General features: G+C 45.4%; 2 long non-coding RNA genes across 3 annotated transcripts in view; both read left to right on the top strand.

Moving 5' to 3' along the window:
- Positions 1-14,086, top strand: part of LOC108282211 — a 130,788-nt gene extending 116,702 nt beyond the window's left edge. For both annotated transcript variants that reach the window (XR_005195376.1, XR_005195377.1), the window contains one exon: positions 13,444-14,086. This is a non-coding gene — a long non-coding RNA (uncharacterized LOC108282211). The remainder of the gene's footprint in view (positions 1-13,443) is intronic.
- Positions 14,087-17,469: 3,383 nt separating this feature from the next.
- Positions 17,470-20,035, top strand: part of LOC108282206 — a 17,364-nt gene continuing 14,798 nt past the window's right edge. The window contains exon 1 of the long non-coding RNA XR_001816302.2: positions 17,470-17,963. This is a non-coding gene — a long non-coding RNA (uncharacterized LOC108282206). The remainder of the gene's footprint in view (positions 17,964-20,035) is intronic.

Genomic DNA, 20,035 nt, shown 5'->3' with positions numbered 1-20,035 from the left:
GTAGAAGTGGGGTTTATCCAGGCTGATCAGGCTGGTCTCGAACTCCTGACCTCAGGTGATCTGCCCATCTCGGCCTCCCAAAGTGCAGGGATTACAGGTGCGAGCCACCGCGCCTGGCCTTGTAGACAGCTCTTTCTTGTGTGGAGATCTGGCCACATGGCAAATGATAATCATCAGCTTTCTTTGCTTGTCCCCAGTGAAGGTAGAAGTTGGGTCTGGTGAAACTCTGTATCTGTAACTTCTGGTATCCTTCAGGTTCTTCATAGGTATGTGTGGAATGAAGGGGTGAAAGAATGGGAGAAAGGACTTCTGGCCTCTACTCCAGGGAGCTCCCACTAGGAACATAGACATTCTGATGGAAGGGACGGACATCTACACTGCACTGCTCTAGAAGAAGCTCTGCACAACAGCCAAACGTAATGCTAGCAGTGAGGCTAAGCAGATCTGTATCTGTAGATCATTATATATACTAACAAAGCTCTATTTAAAAAAAACTATATTCTGATTACAAATGCAATACATGCTTATTGCAGTAAATTGGGAAATTTAAAAAAAAAGAAAAAAGAAAACTCATCCATAATCCCATCCCCTGGAGATAATTACTATTCTCATTTTTATGTATATCCTTCCAGAGTCTTGCAGAACGCATTCACACGTCTATTACTTTCTTCTTTTTTTGTATCAGTAGGGCTCATGTGGCAATATCATTTTTAAATTCACCTACGAACTCCTGGATCCCTACGCTGTAAAATATTCCTTGTTAATATTATTTTGACTGGCTCTATTAGATTTCATGATTTTCACGAATGCATTTCCATATTTTTGCCATTTTGGCTTTTTCTTGGCCATTTTCAGTCATTCTAAATGATGCTCCTGGAATGCACTGTTTTCATTTCTTTCTGGGCTTTTACGTGGACTTTTCCAGTGCACTCCTTTTCCCGCCCTTCTTTGGGCTCAATTGAGTTATCTCTGAGGTCCCAGCCTAGATGTGTCCCCTCCCGGAAGTGTTCCCTGACGAATCCATTCCGGATCAGATGCCCCTCCTTCCTGTGGCACACTCTCCTCCGTCATCACGACGTGTGATACGGTTGCACATAGATGGCTTACTCCATCCAGGCTGGACCAGGAGTTCCAAGGAGCCCAGGGCCCCATCTTATTCATGGCAGTACAGTGTAGCACCAAGTAGGCCATGAATAAGTACTGGAGAGATGTGAAATAAACACTGTAACACATGTTTCTACACAGCTACCTGGAATCATCATGAGGAAATACTGGCACCCGCATGTGATACTTGAGCTGACATGAGGCAGAGCTGGGCTCAGCATCCAGTTTCATCTGATTCCAAAGGATTGTTTCCACTTTGCCACACTTTCTCCATCCTAGCATCTCGGCTTGTTTTTCCCATTCCTTCCCCCGCAGCCTCCCAGCTGCTGGGACGGGCCAGGGGCAGAGGCTAAGTCAGGGAGAGGGCTCTGTGACCTGGGAAGTAGAGGGCAGGGTGTCACCTGCTCTGGCAGGAGATGAACTGGGCAGACTCCTGTGCTGACAGCATTTCCCATTACTCTCCTCCGGGGGAGAAGTTGGCCTCCTTCCCTCTTGCTGAGGACTCAGAAAATCCAATTTGAAATCTACTCAAGTGTACATTAACCAACTTCCTCTTGGCACCGGCTGGGGAGCCTATAATTGGAGCACACACCATACCATTTAGCGGGTTTCATTCACGTGAACAGAAAGCGTACTTGCAAAGGGAGATGGCTTCAGACGCAAACTTCTGGGAACATTCTCCGGAGAATTTGTGCTTTCAATGTGTCCAAAGGACCCACAGGCCGACCGCCTTTCTAAGTGTAGAGGTTATGGCTGCCTAGACTTGATGCTGTGTCGTCCTTAAACACACAGGGCTTGGAGTTGGGCACACTTGTATTCAAATCCCCACTCAGGACTCAGGTAAGCCATGCAACTTCTCTAAGGCAGTTTCCTGATCTGTGTCACTGGGACAATATCCATCAGCAATCTCACAGGGTTACTTCATCTAGGTGTAAATGAGGTGGAGGAGGTATGCATGCATATGCCGGAGAAGGTGCTCAATAAGAACAATACTCATTACTATTGTGAAAACCACAACCACTGACAAAATAACCAGTATGTACTGAGGGCTTAGTCCATTCCACACCCGGTTCTAACACTTGGAATGCCTTAACTGAGTTAGTTTTACAATAATCCCATATGGTAAGTAATAGCAATGTCTTCATTACACATTTGGGGAAAGTGAGTCACAAGGAAGTTATGCCCCTTGCAGATCACAGGCTGATAGCTTTTTACTAATATTTCAAGGGATGGAAAAGAACATGGCAGGATAAGACGGCATACGGGTTGACTCACGGAATGTATAAGCTCGTCGATGCTAAGAAGCACGTTTTTCTTATTATGGTACTGGGGCCCAGAAAGGGGAGAGAGTTCAAGATAAACTCTCATTTTTGGATGTACCTAATAGGATCTAAGTGCTTTTACAGGGATTATTTTATTTTGTTCATGTTCCCTGGAGATTGCAGGTGGGAAAGAGTGGATACAGAGAGCAGCAGTGTGTCGATGTCGTGCAGAGCTGTGGTTACAACCACGGTCGGTCGAACTACAAGTTAATTACTCTTTTTATGATGCTGCACGGTTCCTGGGTGGATCGGGACTCTTTCAGATGCAGAGGCTAGTTTAAGGGAAGAAGAAAACTTGTTGGATCATTAGTAGACCTTCAGGTCTGGCTGAATCCAGGTGCCTGAATAAAGTACACAGGTATTTGTTCTTCAGCCCTTCTTCCCTCTGTGATGGCTTCATCCTCAAGTGATTCCTCTCCTCATCTGGCAAGATCTCTACTTACTCTTTAGTATCTGGCTGGCCACCTCCCACCTCCACCCAGTTTCATTATCTCACCCCAACCTAGAAGACTAGGTGATACGGTCTTCAGGGGCCAGCCTCCTGGACCCGGAGCAGAATAGAGAATAAAATAGAAAAAGATTGGGGAGGAAGGAGAATTACCAGCATCCTCTCCAGCTCCCCACATCCAGGCTCCAGTCTTGGTTCCCCCTTTGGTGCTGCAGATTTTCTGCAAAACAAACAAACTGGAGACTGCTTTGAAGCTCCATCTTCATCCTAGAGACTGGACTGTCTTCTATATTGTCTCAGGCATTGGCTGGGACCCCCTTCCAATGAGCAGATCAAGAGGAAGCCTAAAAGCGCTCTGTGGCTGACCTGGGGTCTCTCTCTGTCAAAACCCAGGATGGGTCAGACCCCACTCACGGATGTCTGACTTTGGTTTCTCCTTTCCTCTCCTTTCCCCTGAGCTCACTCAGGCTCGTGCCCAAGTCCATCCAATTTCCAGTGATTTCCCTGGGCTCTGTTTCTTCTCTGCGTATACTCCAGTCCCCACCTCTTTTTCTCCCAACCATCTCTGTTCCTCACTCCTGACCCATCCTCACTTCTCTATGTCCTGTCCCACCGGACACCTCCATCTTGCTTCCTGCTCTTTGCAGATGTGGCACTGGAGACCAACTGTGCTCATTCCTTCTCTGCACCCTCGGCTTCTGCCTAACTGGGCACCATTCACCCTCTGTGTGATTAAAGGCAGATTACCTTCTGTGAGCCTCAGTCTACTCAGCTGCCGAAATGGGAATGATCCCCTTTGATTTACTGGCTGTGGTGGGAGCTGGAGCTTGGCGATCGTATTTACAGTGACATGAGCACAATATGTGAGGGATTACCAGGAGGCTCCAGGCTGCCACGAGACTGGATTTGTACTGATACTGCCCATTACCAGGTGTCATGTTGCATTTGCAGGAGGTGGCTCTATGGAATTCCACGCTCTTGCACTGTATGAAATATTCACCTGCCTTCTCTGGAAGGGACGAGGGCTTCTCCCTTGTTTCCTGACTGATCCATCTGAGAGGGAGCCAAGCTGCAGGCTATCACTAATGCAAGGTGATGTCAGGACCTGATGCAGAGCCTTGGAGACCTGAGACAGGGGTGAAGCTGGTGGGTGGTGCGGAATGGAAAAAGGGGTTTTGAGGCCCTTAGTGCTTAGACAGGGTCCATTAGTGCTTCTTTACTTGCTCCCGGTAGGAAAAGATGTATGGCGTTGGATGGAGTTATGGGTTGAGTTGTGTCCCCTCCAGGCTTCCTATGCTGAATCCCTAACTCCAGTATCTCAGAAGATGACTTTCTTTGGAAATGGGGTGGTTGCTGATGTTATTAGGTAGGGCGAGATATGGTGCAGCAGAGTGGTCCCTAACCCAGTGTGACTGGTGCCCTTATATAAAGGGGACAGTTGGACACAGAGACACGCACACAGAAGGAGAATGCCACATGGAGACTGGAGTTACACTGCTGAAGCCAGCAAACTATCGGCTAGGAGAGGGGCTGGAACGGCATCCTCAGGGGGCATGGCTGTGCCGACACTTGATTTTAGCTGTGAGTTAACGTTTTTCTGTTGGTCTACAACACTCAGTTTGTGGTACCTTATTCCAGTAGCCTGATGAAATGAATACAAAAGGGAACACACAGGTGACCAGAGGGCTGAGGGGCTGCTGCTTGGGCAAGCATGGAGGGTGGACTCCATGGTCGGTCAGCATTGACTTGAACATGAGAGGCGAAGTTTCAAGAGGGAATTTGGTGTTGAGGGTCAGAATCAGGGCTCCAGAGTTAGGATTCAGACATTCTTAGCTCCTAATTTCATGGCACTGGGTGAGTCATCTGATCTCCCTTTGCCTTGGTTTTCTCATCCATATAATAGGGACAAGAATGGACCTCGTATTATGAGATTAAATGGTATTACAGCTGTTAAGAACTTATCATAATCTGTGGCATGCAGGACGCGTCTGAAATGTCACAGCTTTCCTCATTGCCAGTTGCGTGACCTTGGGCAAGTCACTTTGTTTGTATAAGGCCTCAATTTCCTCTTCTGTGAAAGAGGGCTGATAATCCTGACCTTACTATTTTGTTAAAAGCGTGTCATAAGGTGTAAAAACATCTGTCCCAATAACTGGTAGAAAATAGGGGAAAATCACTACTTAGCTTCACTCTTCCCTTTTGAGTTTCCCAGCACCTGCTCGAATACCTCTAGTGATGGACAACTCATTACCCTTCATGGTGTTCATTTCTATTGGGCGTAGAAACCTCACACACATAGAATCGTTATTTAAGAGACTTTCGGAAGTCCCAAGTAGATGTGATGCCTGCTTCTCAAGCAGACGAGGAAGCTGAGGCAGAGGGACCAGGCAGAAAGATGAGAGATGAGGCACCCCAACTGCTCCCACCCCATCTGCACCCTGGCACTCACACAGACTAGTTTTCCCTCTGTTATGTCCACCCATCTTGTCTTGAAGCTCTAGGAGTGTGTGTGGAAGTGAGTGAGGAACGAAAGCATGTGAGAATGTGGGGTGTGGCCCACTGAAATCACCTCCCTTCTGCCATCCTCTTTTCCACACGTATTCCCTCCCTCTCATGTCCTAAGATACGAAGCAGCTCACACCATTCGCTGCCTCTAACCTTCAATGGCTCCTATTGCTCTTGGAGAAAATCCCAAAGGCCTTTGCTTGGCCAAGAAGGGTCCATATGACCTGGCTCTGGCTCTTTTTCTGCTCCATCTTGGATCCCTTTGCTCTTGCTCCAACCTCAAGGCCTCTTTTCATGTCTTCAGCTACAGCATCCTCATGGTCACCTTTGGGCCTCCCAGTGCTCATCCTTCTGCCTGGACATCACGTGCTCAACCTCTCCTCATTCAGGTCTTGATCTGAAGCTCACCTCCTCCCAGAAGCCTCCCCTGCATCCCCTAGCTGGGCCAGTTCCCACCTCTGTACCTTACTCTTCCTCATTGCCTGTTCATTCCAGCATCATGCAGGACAACAGTGGCACTAACATATTTATTCTTCTGCCTGTTTGATGAATGCCTCCTACTCTCACCAGTACGAAAGCTCCCATGTCTATTACTCTTCCCAATTGGACCCTCAGTACCTGGTAGGTACTCAGTAACTGTGTTTTGAATGGTTGAATTATAAATGGGTGAGTTTGGGTGTGGACTATGTGAGGGTTGAGGCACGATTGTGGCTCCCATGGGACTGATCGATGTATCAGGTGTGTGACTCTGAGGTGACACATTGGTCATTCTGAGAGGACCAGAGCTGTAGCCTAAAATAAGCAAGGGAGGAAACCATGAGAATTTAACCTGGAAAGGACAAGACTTGGGGAATGTGGCAAGTGCCAGTGTGCCCACCGAAGACAAGGATGGCTCCTGTTTACCATCCTGCCCCCAAAATCTAGCCCAGTCTCTGACACACACAATAGAGACTTCAGGAAATATGTGCCCAGTGAATTTTGAAAGAGAGAAGAACACCTAAGATGAACGAAGCTCTCAAGGGTCATGGACACAGATCTTGCCTCAATAAAAAAATAACATTCTCATGTTTAGAGCTGTCCAGAGCTAGGACAAGTTTGGGGGGATAGTGAGAGACTTACACTGGGGGGTCTTCAAGTTCCCTCCAGCTCTGAGACTTTTTTTTTTTTTCTTGCGTTGGAGTTTCTCTCTTGTTGCCTAGGCTAGAGTGCAATGGCATGATCTCAACTCACTGCAACCTCCGCCTCCCGGGTGCAAGCTATTCTCCTGCCTCAGCCTCCCAAGTAGCTGAGATTACAGACACCCACCACCATGCCTGGCTAATTTTTATATTTTTTGGAGAGACAGGGTTTCACCATGTTGGCTAGGCTGGTCTTGAACTCCTGACCTCAGGTAATCTGCCTGTCTCAGCCTCCCAAAGTGCTGGGATTACAGACGTGAGCCACTGTGCCCGGCCCTTGCTCTGAGACTTAATATTCTAAGAGACCTTTCCTTGGATGGGCAGACATGAACAGAAAACAGTTGCTTTCTCTTCTCTCGTTTGGGAGGTATAGGAAATTCTAGTTAGAGAGAGGTGAAACAGGCTAGTTTCCCATCTTGATAATCCTGTTTGCCTCAGACATGGGTCTTGAAGAAGCAGTGCATTGTTTAGGAAAGACTCTCATCTTTCCTAAACTTTCTCCTTGTGTCCTGACATGAGTCCTGCGCAAGCCTTGCCTCTCTGCTTGTTTAATGATGATTTCCCCAAGTCTTGGAACCTGTCTCAGAATGCTTATTGTCTAAGTCACAGCAAACCATCATGGGCCTCGTAATTAAAAGCCAGCCTTAGGTCTCTCTGCTTGGGACTGAATCTTGGCATCACCTGTGTCCTAGAAAGAAAACTACTTGGCAGATAACCAAGTGGGAACTTGGTACCCAAGAAGCCAGATAAGCATTTCGGAGGGGTTAGGGGAGCCTGGGCGTTTTCCCCTGGCTGGTGGGGCTGGTCAGGACAGATTTTATGTTTAAAACAACCATTGAGTGGCATCCCAGTAGAATGGAAATAATTTGGACTCAAGCAGCTAAGGTTCAGAGTTTCACCTCCCCTGGTGATCTCGAATGAGCACTTCATCTTGGCCTTCAGTTTCCTTATCTGTAAGTTGGGCGTTGCAACAGCATTTAGCTCCCTGAGTTGCTGTGAAGAGTGAGTACAGCAGTGAGCATAGAAGGCTCTGGATGGCCAGTCTTACAGGGGGCAAAGAAGTATCTCTGATGCTTTTGAATTTCTGCTGTTTGGCCCAGTAGTTCCCTGATAGTGTAGAAATGCCCTTTTTGGCCATTTTAAGTGAGAAATGTGGTCATTTCTTTCACTCCTTAAAGAAATTGGCTGAGGAATCTCAGAATACTGGAAGAGGGATGGACGGCCTCCACGTTTGTTTAGACTGACTCCCTTAGTTGTGGTACTGGAGAGGCAGAGAAGGAAAGATGCTTGTCTGCAGTCACATAGCATGTGAATGCAGAAGCAGGATTAGAACTAACTTTTCCAATTTGCCCTCTTGCACTTTTTATTTTTTTGACCGAGTCTCACTTTGTCACCAGGCTGAAGTGCAGTGGCATGATCTCAGCTCACTGCAACCTCCACATCCCGGGTTCAGGCGATTCTCCTGCTTCAGCCTCCCATGTTGTAGCTTGGACTGCAGGCACATGCCACCATGTCCAGCTAATTTTTGTAATTTTAGTAGAGACAGGATTTCACCGTGTTGGCCAGGCTGGTCTTGATCTCTTGACCCTGTGATCTACCCACCTCGACCTCCCAAAGTGCTGGGATTATAGGCGAGAGCCACCACGCCTGGGCCCCTCTTGCCCTTTCTAGATGAAGATGCCACTGATGGCCGCAGCCCAAGCCCTAGCCGGGAGATGAGGAGCAGCCCACCCTCTGCCTTATAAATAAAGCCAGATTCCTAACATTCTCTTCAACTCAAGGCTGTGCAGGGCCGAGTCTCAACACAGGAATTGGAACGTAACAAATCCACCACCTGCCAGCTTTGTTCTCACAAGGATGGAGCTGGGGAGGTGAAGAGGAAGTAAATGCTCTCTTGACTTTCCAAAGGAAAACAATTTTCTTTCTTGGTAACTGCAATTACTTGAAAACCATGTCAGAACAATAGTATGTCTCCAATAGTCAGTCCTTCTCTCTCTCTCTCTCTCTCTCTCTCTCTCTCTCTCTCTCTCCCTCTCTCCTCTTCCTCTACCTTCTTCTCTTCCTTATCCTCCTTTGTTTTGGAGGACCATGGACAGAGATATGTAAGCCCCGCCCACATGCCCTTAGCTGACCTATGCTGGGAAAAATGGGCAATGGTCAATCAACACCCAAAATCCAATGAGCTTAGTTCCTCACGTGGGTATTTCACAAGGCTTTGCTTTTTGGTAGCATTTCCTTTTAAGTTGGCGAGCTCCATATTGATGGACATTCTTGAGAAGCTTGGAGGGCACTCATCTCTCAGGGATGCCCTAGAAAGGTTGTCTGCACTAGTGAGATTTGCTGCTCATTCCAATTAAGGTCCTTCTAACTCCAAACCTCTTTGAATAATAAACAGATAATGAGACTGAGAAAAATAAAGGATGTGTCATTAACAAAGCCGCAGACCACAGTTCATTGGCAGCGTTGGGGCCGGTTAGCTCTATGATTACTTGGACAACTGTGTCTGTACCTAAAACACCCAATTAATGGCCATATTCCCACTGTCTGATCACTGCACAGCCTGGGTGAGAGGTCACCAGATTCCAGCTTACAGAGCTAAATTAGACCTTTTTGTAGGTTCTCTTCAGTGCTCTCTCATTTAATTACAGAAACAATTGTTTGAACAGATTAATATATCAATTTAGCAGAAGAATAATTGTACAAATGCAAAGCCCTTCCCAGGCCAGGATGACAAGAATGCAGTTCCTGCCTCTGCCTTAATCAATAAGAGGCTCAGAAGAATCAGTGAATGAGAAGTTGCTTGGTGAAGTGCGGAATCATATACAAACACGTGTCCATTATTGACACGATAATGCTGTGAAACCACCACACACTTCAGCTGTGTATGGCAGTAAATGTTTATGGCTCAGGTAAGCTGGGCCAGGCTGGGTGGTCCTTCTGGTCTCAGCTGGACTATCTGAGACTCAGTTTCCTCATCTGTAAAATGGGCATTACAGCAGCAGACCCCATTTTGTGAAGATGAAGTAAGGCAATCCAGAACACGTGCTTAGCCTCTATGTCCTCAAATATTGAGGGCTGGCCAGGACTTGAGGAATATAATGGAGACAAAAATAGACATGATTCTTACTTCTACTGGAAGCAGGATGGTGGGGGTGATGGTATAGATAGACATCATATAAAGAAAAGTGGAATTGAGCTGTAATTGCTGCAGTGGAGAGGGGGTGCCTGTCGTTCTCTGACAGTTTCCAATGATGAATTTAACCTCATAAGGGAAGTTAGATCATTCTTTCCTGAAGCGTCACTCTTAGGCTGACATCTGAAGTAGTGGCACCTAGTAGGCACTCAATAAACGTTAGTTACCATCATTGTCCCTTTCTTCCTCACTGCCAGAGGCCAACGTATGAGCAGGAAAGGGGAGGATTTAGCATTCAAGCACCAGCTATATCACAGGCAGTTTTCACATTCTTATCTCCCTTAACCAACACAATGGTCTCCCAGGAAGTAGGTAGGATTGCTATTCTTAGCTGACACACTGTCTCGGACAGGTTAAAGTATTTTTTAGAGGAATTGACAACACTGGGGTTAAAATCCAGGTCTTTGGGGCTTCCAAGTTCTTTTCCCTGTAGACGCAGCATGTGGTTTATGCCTTCGTGGTGTGCCTGATGGACACTGTCTGCCGAACTCACGTCCTCCCAGGGGTTAAGCACTGCCTGGAGTACCACCATTAGCTTGGTAGCCCTTTTGGTTCTCTCTTTAGCAGGGTCTATTTTTGCCTCTTTTGTAGTGGCCAAGGAAATAAAGCAGTTTCCCATGAGTGGAGACACATTTAAGATCTTAAGCAAAGGAAGAGTCGAATTTTGAGAAGGAAGAGAAATTTGGAAGGAGATACAGTGCAAGGCAAGATAAAGAAGACACATAGACCTCTCCCTCTCCCCCAGAATATTAGGGAATCTTGGGTACTATTTAATTCAACCCAGTCGTTTAGCAACTGAGAAACCTGAGGCTCAGAGAGGGTTAGGTATTTACCCAAAGGCAAACAGCATATGACTTACAGAGTTAGGGACTTATTCCAGAATTTCTTAACTGCTTTTGTGCCTTTTTTTTTTCTCTCTGCAAACTCCCTCCAGTTTGGGGGGTGGCTTAAAATCTCCTAAAGGAAGGCAGCAGATTTATGGGTCAATAAACATTTACAATGAGTTGCTGAAAAAACAGACTCAGGTAGACAGGAATTATTCATTCAAATTAACTATAAATTAAGATCAACCTAATTTAGGCCTATTAAAATGGAAAGCATATTATCTCTCATTCAAAGGAATTTGTATTTGATGCAAATAGAACAAGTTCCTAAACTTTAGAAATGTTCTTGGATTTTTCATCTCCATAGTTAACCAACGAAGAATGGGTTCCCCATTTAAAAACAGGGGAACATAAGGAACAATAATTAGTTATGTAAATAATGTGGCATTCTTGTTTATAATTAGTTCAAGAATAAAATAAAATCCACGCATGTCACAGGACTAATTTTCGTATGCAAATGAACAATCAAAATTATAAACGGTAATAATGCAGTTTGGGAGATGTGACATTCTCAATTTATTAGCAGGGGTGCCAGTTACAACTGATGGTGGCTGACGTTGGGAGATTTCCAAGGTGCCCAGGCCTGGAAAATTCTCACCCATCAAGAGGAGAAAATCTAACTAAAATAGTTTCACCCATTTTATATCGCTGATGGCCACAAAGTGAACCCAGGGCTCCTCTGTGGCTGGAGAGAGAAGTGTCACACCAGGGAGAGAGGAGTCCAAGTGAATTTTTGAAAAGAACGCTCTGAAATTTGGCTGGTGGAAAAAAGAAAGACCAGCCATTCCAACCTGGGCTCTGAACCTCAAAGCCCCCCTTTGCTGCTTCCTGATTTCCCCATCTAGGATGGAAGTTTCATTGACGAGGAGGAGGGAGTTTTGGAATCAGATGGACTTGGAGTCTTGGTTCTACCGCTTGCTAACTGCACGGCTTTCCTGAACCTTTCCACCTTACCAATCCGTACTCACGTACCCTCATCTGTTAACTGACGGTGATATTCTCTGTCTTTAGGCAGTGCTAAATTACCTTAAAGAAGGGCTAAGCACATGTTTAGGGTACTAGCAAAGTAGAGTACTGGGGGAAGAAAGAGTGTGAGATAATCAGGAAGTCTAGAATAAAAAGCTGCTTACATTCTGGCATTCATGAGAGCGTTGTGTCATTCTGAAAAATAATTTAAAAGTACGTAGTACGTTTAATTGAGAATTATATATGGAATATATGGGTGTGTATTATATATAGAATATGCTTTGCTCCTTGGAATGCTGTGAGATTGAATGCAATTACACATATAAAATAATTAACACAGTGCCTAGAAGTTGGAATAACTCTGTAAATAGTTGTAGCAGCTACTGTTGTTAAATGAATCAGTTGGATTCCAGAATCTCTGCAATCCTTTTTTAAGCCCCAGTGTTCTAGGATTCTGCCTGGAGGGAGGATGTTTAATTTCAGATAATAGCTGCATCAGGACCAACATGGACCAATGGGGATTTCCAAAGGAGGATAGTCCAAAGCATGCTGGGAAGGGCAGCAGGATCTGCTGTAAGCATCACTGAAGTTGATGATGTGATGAGATACGGTACATCTGGTCTCAAGCTATCTCCCCTAGCAGCCATGGTACCCAACATTTTGCAACCAGAAGTCCATATCTGCTACCTTACCAAGACTGGGAACCGTGTATTCATGATGTCACTATGATGTACATCCTTTTACCTAAGATTTCCTTATCCACCTATCAATCTATCCATGCACCCATCCGTCCATCCATCCAACCAAACATTGGGAATGCTTTGAAGGCTACCTACCATATGGTGGGTAGACATTGGTCCTCTCTAATTATTGGCACTCCAAATTTGGAATGGGAAATGTTATTGAGCAACTATTCTGTGCTAGACCCTATCTAGAAGCTTTACCTACATTATCCCACTTAATCCTAATGACAGCTCTAAGAGCCATACATAACAATGTTTATAAAGTAATAGCTACAGTTTATTGAGCGTTACTATGTACTAGCAACTGTGCTAAGCCCTTTATATGAGATATCTCATTTAATGTGTCCAACAGTTTTGAGAAGGACTCTTATTTCTTGGATTTACCATTATTGCCCAGATTCAGAAAGGTCAAGTGAGTAGCCCAAAGTCACGCAGCACATTAGAGGTCAGGGTAAACCTTATTCCCTGGTCTTTGGAATTCCAGGTTGGTCACTGTCTGTTTCATTGTACCTTTCGTTAACTGATTTTCTCTTGGAGGGAGGCATGCGGGCTCCCAACCTCACCAGACAATCATGGGTGATTGTCTACTCTCTACTCCTTGCCCCCTGGGGAAGGGCACCCCCTCCTGAGCATTCTGACAGGTCAGCCTACACTCAAAGCAGTCTTTGTGGTGGGGGGGGGCTTGTTGGCTCCCAGATGTGAACGCACACAGCTGCCAGGCTTCTGGGAGTCTCTGGATCCTAACAGCACTGGGGGGCCCTGTAGGATCAATTGCTTCTCTGGCTTCCAGCAGGGAAGTGGGGCTAAGGATGAAGAGGCAGGCACACAGGTGGCAGAGAGCAGGCCCCTGTAGCGCAGGATCGGAGGAAGCTATGTGGCTGAGAATGTCTCCTGGCAGGTAGGCAAGCCCACAAAGACCTCACTTCCCCTGGAGGGAGGATGTCAGAAGCTGATGTCACTTTCCCCTGTGCAGTTCTAAAATTACATAACTGGAAGAGGTGCCACGAAGCCTGCATCTGCCATCCTTATTCTTTCTGTGTGGTCTTCCTCCTCGTCTTTCTTACGACTAACTTTTCTTCCACAATTAATTTTTTTTTCAGGTACCTGCTATATCTCATGCTCTGGAAATACCAAGATGAACCATGCAGACCCTGACCCCATGGAGTTGAGAGTCTAGTGGGAGAAGACAGACATCATCAAATGCTGGCACAAATAAAGGCATGTTTGCCTGAGGGGTTACATGTTACGTCAGGGAGGCACTTCTACGGGAGCAGGGCCCGAGCTCGGTCTGGGGTTGGCCAGGAAGGACTTTCCTGCAGAAGTAACGTTTGCTCTCAGGACCAAAAGATGACCAGGTGAAGAGTCACCTCACTCCTTGAAACCTCAGTTTCCTTCTTTGTAATGTGGGATGATAGTGACACCTACATTCCAGGATATTTGTGAGGCTGAACCAAGATGGCACAGGTGAAGATGAGTAACACGAAGTCTGGTACATAGTGAATGCCTGGCGTATCGTGGCTTCATTCATAGTCCCTTGATGTATGGTGAAGTTCCTATGGATTGGAAAGCTCATTGTTGTCTCAGAAACTGCTGCCCAAGGGACAAAGAAGAATGCAAGCCCACCATGTGAAATGCACGCAGAAGAGGAAGGGTCTCACTCTGCTCTCTCTCTCTCTCTCTCTCTCTCTCCATCCTGAGGACCCTTTTAATTGCTTAGGTTTTCTTCTAGGGGTTTTATGGTGTTAGGTCTTATATTTAAATATTTAAAAGAAAATCCATCTGGAGTTAATTTTAGCATAAGGTGTAAGGAAATGGTCCAGTTTCAGCTTTCTGCATATGTCTAGCCGGTTTTCCCAACACCATTTATTAAACAGGGAATCCTTTCTCCATCGCTTGTTTTTGTCAGATGATTGTAGATGTGCGGTGTTGCGTCTGAGGCCCCTGTTCTGTTCCACTGGTCTATATCTCCGTTTTGACCACATAATAGGAAGTAAATCATTCCTCAGCAAATGCAGAAGAAGGAAAGGTTTTTACAACAATAAGAAACATCATCATCTTGGCTTTGTCTGTCTCCAGGAGGCTTGAATGTGATTTGCATAACCACAGGGAGATGGCTGTCTGGATCTTTCACAGTTTTTTTCCAGCCCTTAGAATCATTCTGGTCTTTGCTTGTAACCTCCTTTAAAACCATATCCTGAGCCACCTCCATGCTTCTCCCAAATGATTGTAACAACTTCTGAGTAGGTCCCCTAGCATACTATAATCTACCCTCCACACAGTAGCAAAAGCTATTATGTAAAATAAAAGTCGGATGTTTTCTCCCCCTACAGTTGTAGCTTATGACATGGCTGTTCCCAATCCAACCATTTCTCCCATTCCACCTCCCCTCACCCAGAGTGCACAAACCACTCCCCCTTCCTTTCTGATTTGCAAACATTCGGGGCTTTTGCATTTCCTCTATCTGAGCCCTCTTCCCCTAGGACTTTGCAAGTCCAGTTTTTTCTTATTATTCCCAGCTCAACTATCACCCCAGACAGGGCTCTCTGACCACTCTCCAGTCACTCCATCCGGACGACCCTTTTAATTTTCCTTTTAGCGCTTATCAAGCTGGGCCTGATGATGTGTGTCTGTAGTTTCAGCTACTCAGGAGGCTGAGGAAGGAGGATGGCTGGAGCCCAGGAGTTCAAAGCTGCAGTGGGCTACGATCCCATCACTTTGCTCCAGTCTGGGTGACAGAGCGAGACCCTGTCTCTAAAACATAAATAAATTAGTCCAGGTGTGGTGGCTCATGTCTGCAATCTCAGCGCTTTCGGAGGCTGAGGTGGGTGCATTGTTTTAACCCGGGAGTTTGAGACCATCCTGGAGAACATGGTGCAACTCTGCTTCTACAAAAAGCAAAAATTAGCCAGGCATAGTGGTACATACCTGTGGTCCCAGATACTCAGGAGGCTGATGTGAAAGAATCACTTGAGCTTGGGAAGTTGAGGCTGCAGTGAGCTGAGATTGCTCCACTGCATTTCAGCCTGGACAACAGTGAGACCCCAAATACATAAATTAAATAAATAAGACACTTATCAATACCTTTCTGTAATTCTTTTCTACTTGTTCACATATGTATGGTCTTTCTCTCCTACTACACATAAGCTCCTTGGGAGCAGGGTCTTGGTTTTCTTTTCTTTCAGGCTTTTTTTGTTTTGTTTTGTTTTGTTTTGAGGTGAAGTCTTGCTCTCTTGCCCAGGCTGGAGTGCAGTGGTGCAATCTCGGCTTACTGTAACCTCCATCTCCCGGGTTCAAGCGATCCTCTGCCTCAGCCTCCAGAGTAGCTGGGATTACAGCAGCCTGCCACCACGCCCAGCTAATTTTTTGTATTTTTAGTAGAGATGGGGTTTCACCATGTTGGGCAGGCTGGTCTCAAACTCCTGGCTTCATGATCCACCCACCTCGGTCTCTCAAAGTGCTGGGATTACAGGCGTGAGCCACTGCGCCTGGCCGGGTCTTGGTTTTCTTGTTCACTATTATCCTATCTCCAGTTCTGAGGGGTCAGTCTGGTATACTGTTGGCCCTTAAAAATATGTGTTGACTGAATGAATACTTGCATGGGGGCAGCAGTTGGCTCTGTGCAGAATATCAACCCTTTCATAAGAAGTACTTTTATAATTCACTATTGAATTTCTTCATTTTAGGCCTGTGTAACAAGAATAGGACAGGCTCTCTGTTTTCTTTTCCATTCCCAGCGGCATTCCTTCACTCCCAAAATATTTATTGAAGCTAAAAATAGATAAACGTAAATTACATTAAATTCTATTGATTGACATTGTTCATCTAGTCCAGCAGGTCTTACTTTCCCATTCATCCTTAATCACATCAAATTAAAGTTTAAAATTGAGAACATCTGTTTATTGAAGATACCATGAAGACAGTGAAAAGGTATAAAACAAAGTGGGAGAAGGTAGTTGAAATACCTACTTGAGAAATGACGCATGTGTAAACTGTGTAAAGGAATCCCACATCAGCATGAAAAGGTGGACAACCCTGTAGGAAAATGGGAAACAGACTTGAATAGGCAGTTCACCAAAATGAATATCTAAGTGACTAATAAATGTATGTGTTCCGTTTCAGGAGTTGACAGAAAAATGCAGATGAAAATCACAATATGACACCATTGGACACACACCATAATGGCTAAAAACTTTTTTTTTTTTTTTCGAGAGGAAATTTTGCTGTTTTTGCCCAGGCTGGAGTGCAATGGCATGACCTTGGTTCACCGCAATCTCCACTTCCTGGATTCAAGTGATTCTCCTGCCTCAGCTTCCCAAGTAGCTAGGATTAAGGCATGCACCACCACGCCCAGCTAATTTTGTATTTTTAGTAGAGATGGGGTTTCTCCATGTTGGTCAGGTTGGTCTGAACTTCCAACCTCAGATGATCTGCCCAGCTTGGCCTTCCAAAGTGCTGGGATTACAGGTGTGAGCCACTGAGCCTAGACCACTAAACTTTTTAAAAGTTAGGAAATACTAAGTGTTGGTGAGAATGTGGGTCACAGGAACATTGTACAATGATGGTGGCAGATTTAATAGATGAAATTGTTTGGGAAATCTGCTTGCCAGCACGTCCTATGACCCAACAATTTCACTTTCTTGGTATAAAGCCAACAAAAATATATATGTATATGCACCAAGAGACTTGTAAAAGAAAGTGTATAGTAGCATTCTTTGCAATAGTTCCAACTAGAAACAACCCCTGTGCCCACCAGTGGGAGCATGGCTAAATAAATTGGGGTAACTTCAGATAGTAGAAAGCTAAGCATCAATGAAAGTGAACAAACTGGCCAGGTGTGGTGGCTCACTCCTGTAACCCCACCACTTTGGGAGGCCGAGGTGGGCAGATCACCTGAGGTCAGGAGTTTGAGGCCAGCCTGGCCAACATGAAAGCCCGTCTCTACTAAAAATACAAAAATTAGCCAGGTGTGGTGGCGGCACCTATAATCCCAGCGCTCAGGAGGCTGAGGCAGGAGAATCGCTTGAACCCATGAGGCAGAGGTTGCAGTGAGCTGAGATCGAACCACCGCACTTCAGCCTGGGTGACAAGAGCGATACTTGGTCTTAAAAAAAAAAAAAAGTGAGCAAACTACAAATACATACAAAAATCTGGATGAAATGCACAAATATAATTTTGAGTAAAAGAAGCCAGATAGCCAGGTGTAAAAGCATACATACTGTGTGAGTCTACACAGAGTTCAAAAGCTGGACAAACTTATCTACATGTTGGAAGGGAGGTTGGTAGTTACCCTTGGGGAGTTGACTTGGGGATGTGAGAACATTTTGGGGGCTAGGGGCCGAGGTAGGGGCTGGAAATGTTGAGTGTCTTCAGCTCATTGCCGGTTACACAGGAGTGTGTTTGGTTTGGGAGAATTCGTTGAGCTATACACGTATGACTTGTACATGTTTCTTCATGTATGTTATATATTAACTGAATGTATTTAAAAATATTTATGGGGTCCTGCTACTTATAAACTGGACTTGACTCCAGGAAGCCATCAGAATCAAGAGAGAGCGAGGACGTGGCATCACGGAGAGATCTACATTCCAGGTCATGCCGTGGACCTGGTGGGTGGCCTCAGGTAAGAGACCTCATTTCCCTTATCTATAAACTGAGAATCCTAATTCCTTCCTCTAATCAAACCCAGCTGGCAAATTCCCCCTTCACCGCTCCCCTCTCCCCTCAAAGAGACAAGCTGTCCTTGCCACACGCCTCTTTGCTTTTTTCCACCCAGAGCTACCTTTCAAATCCTGGCCCAGAAAGGTGAGGCAGGGAGGGGCCCTGGCCTCCACGTGTGAGAATCCCACAGTCCTCCTCCTGAGAGCTGCAGGGGGAGCATGAAATATTTAAAAGCTCAAATTGAAATCCTGTTAGCGCCAGGTCTTGTAAAGCCAAGTTCTCCAACCCCAGAACATCAGTATCTGTTTGCTGGTGTCATTTAGGGACCCCGGCTTTCCAAACCATTGACTGAAACTCTCTGTCAATCCAACACTTTTAGGGTAATTTAACTTAATAGTACCTTTGTCGGCACTGGCGCCTGTATCTGAAGGGTGATTACCATAGAAGTTATTTTAGGTTGTTTAATGGAATGTAGTAAATTCTCAATTGACAGGGCAGATCCTCAGAATGGCTTTTCAAAGTGTTTACGTTTCAAAGCTTTCTCCCTCACTTTACCAAACTTACTACTTTGAGCCAGCGAAGACTTCATAAATTATTAGCAATTGTTCTCCCCCCTGTGTTCACATGCATCATTAATTCTTTGCAAAAAGTTCAAACTGTCCGGGGTTTAATTGTTATCACTTGGAGAACGGCTGGAAATGGATGCGGGCTCTATTATTTCTGTCAGAAATTTTGACTTATTGCACTTGATATTTTACCCATCACATCATATCCTCCGTACAGGAGAGAGGAAAAGAGGGGAGGGGGAAAAAGGAACATAAATGCATTTTCTTGAGACAAAAAAAATATAATTCCTATATTTCTGAGGGTAGAAGTCAAGGAATCATCTGACAAAATAATAGTTTTAATCCTCCAAAGAGAGAGGAGGAGGGCAGCATTGAGGGGGAAATTTATATTGCAAATTCTATTGGCTCACACTGTATTTTATTCTAAGTTTTGAAGGTTCTATAATTCTAGGAATCTAATGTTTAATGATTCTGAGATGTTGAAATTCTCTGAGTCCAAATTCCCAGGGTGTTTTATTTTAAGGAGAAATTAACCCCACAGTCCAATATTCAGGACTGCTAAGAAGTATGGTGGAATGAGAAAGATATCGACAGTAACCACAGAAATAGCTGAGCTTTGTTGAGAGCTGATGATGTGCAGGCACTGTGCTGAGCGCCTCGTGTGCAGCACCTTATTTAATCTTCACATCAGTCTAAGGTAGGTACTGTTATTAGCCCCTTTTCATAGCTGGGAAAACTGAGGCACAGAGAGGGTGAGTACCTTACTCAGGGACACACAGCTGGTAAAAAGCAGAGTTAAGCTCTGACTTCAGGCCCTGTATGTAGGAGCTTATGTATATTGTGCCCCATCTCAAGATACTGCTCTTTTGCCCCACCGGGTGGGTTGTGGATCAGTGCATAGAAATGATCCACATTGGTATAAGAGTCTATTGTCAGACCACCCCCCAGGCGACCCCGCCCTGGCCTGGCTTTTGTCTCTGTCCCTTTCCCATTCATTCTATAAGATTGCCTTCTCCAAGAAGGCTTCTGTCCTGCCTTGCCTTCCCATTCATTCTACAAGGTCACCTCCTCCAAGAAGACTTCGCTCCTGCCCCACCATCCTTTGAATCCTCGCAACAGTGGGTAACAGGGAAAGGGATAATGAGGCAGTGTCGTAGGCTGGCCAAGAGCATGGACTATGGGGTCAGATCCCTTTGGTTGGGGCCCTTGCTTCTGCCACTAAATCCATGTGCTGAGCTTGAGTAAGGCAAGTCATTTAAGCCTCAGCTTTCACATCTGTAAAATGGGCATAACCACCCCTGCCTCACAGAACTGTTGGGAAGACGAAGCGAGGTGCTCAAAGGGAGCTCTGTATACTGCTTCCCAACAGTCAGTGCTCAATACATGTTGGCTCTTGTTCTGTCTTGTCTTGTTGTGATCTCATACTGAGATCTTTGTGTGTTAAAGTGTGAGAGTAAATACTCTTTTT

This window comes from Cebus imitator, unplaced genomic scaffold (genome assembly GCF_001604975.1).
Source record: "Cebus imitator isolate Cc_AM_T3 unplaced genomic scaffold, Cebus_imitator-1.0 Scaffold237, whole genome shotgun sequence".
NCBI classification, from domain to species: domain Eukaryota; kingdom Metazoa; phylum Chordata; class Mammalia; order Primates; family Cebidae; genus Cebus; species Cebus imitator.
This window is presented reverse-complemented; position numbering and strand designations above follow the sequence as displayed.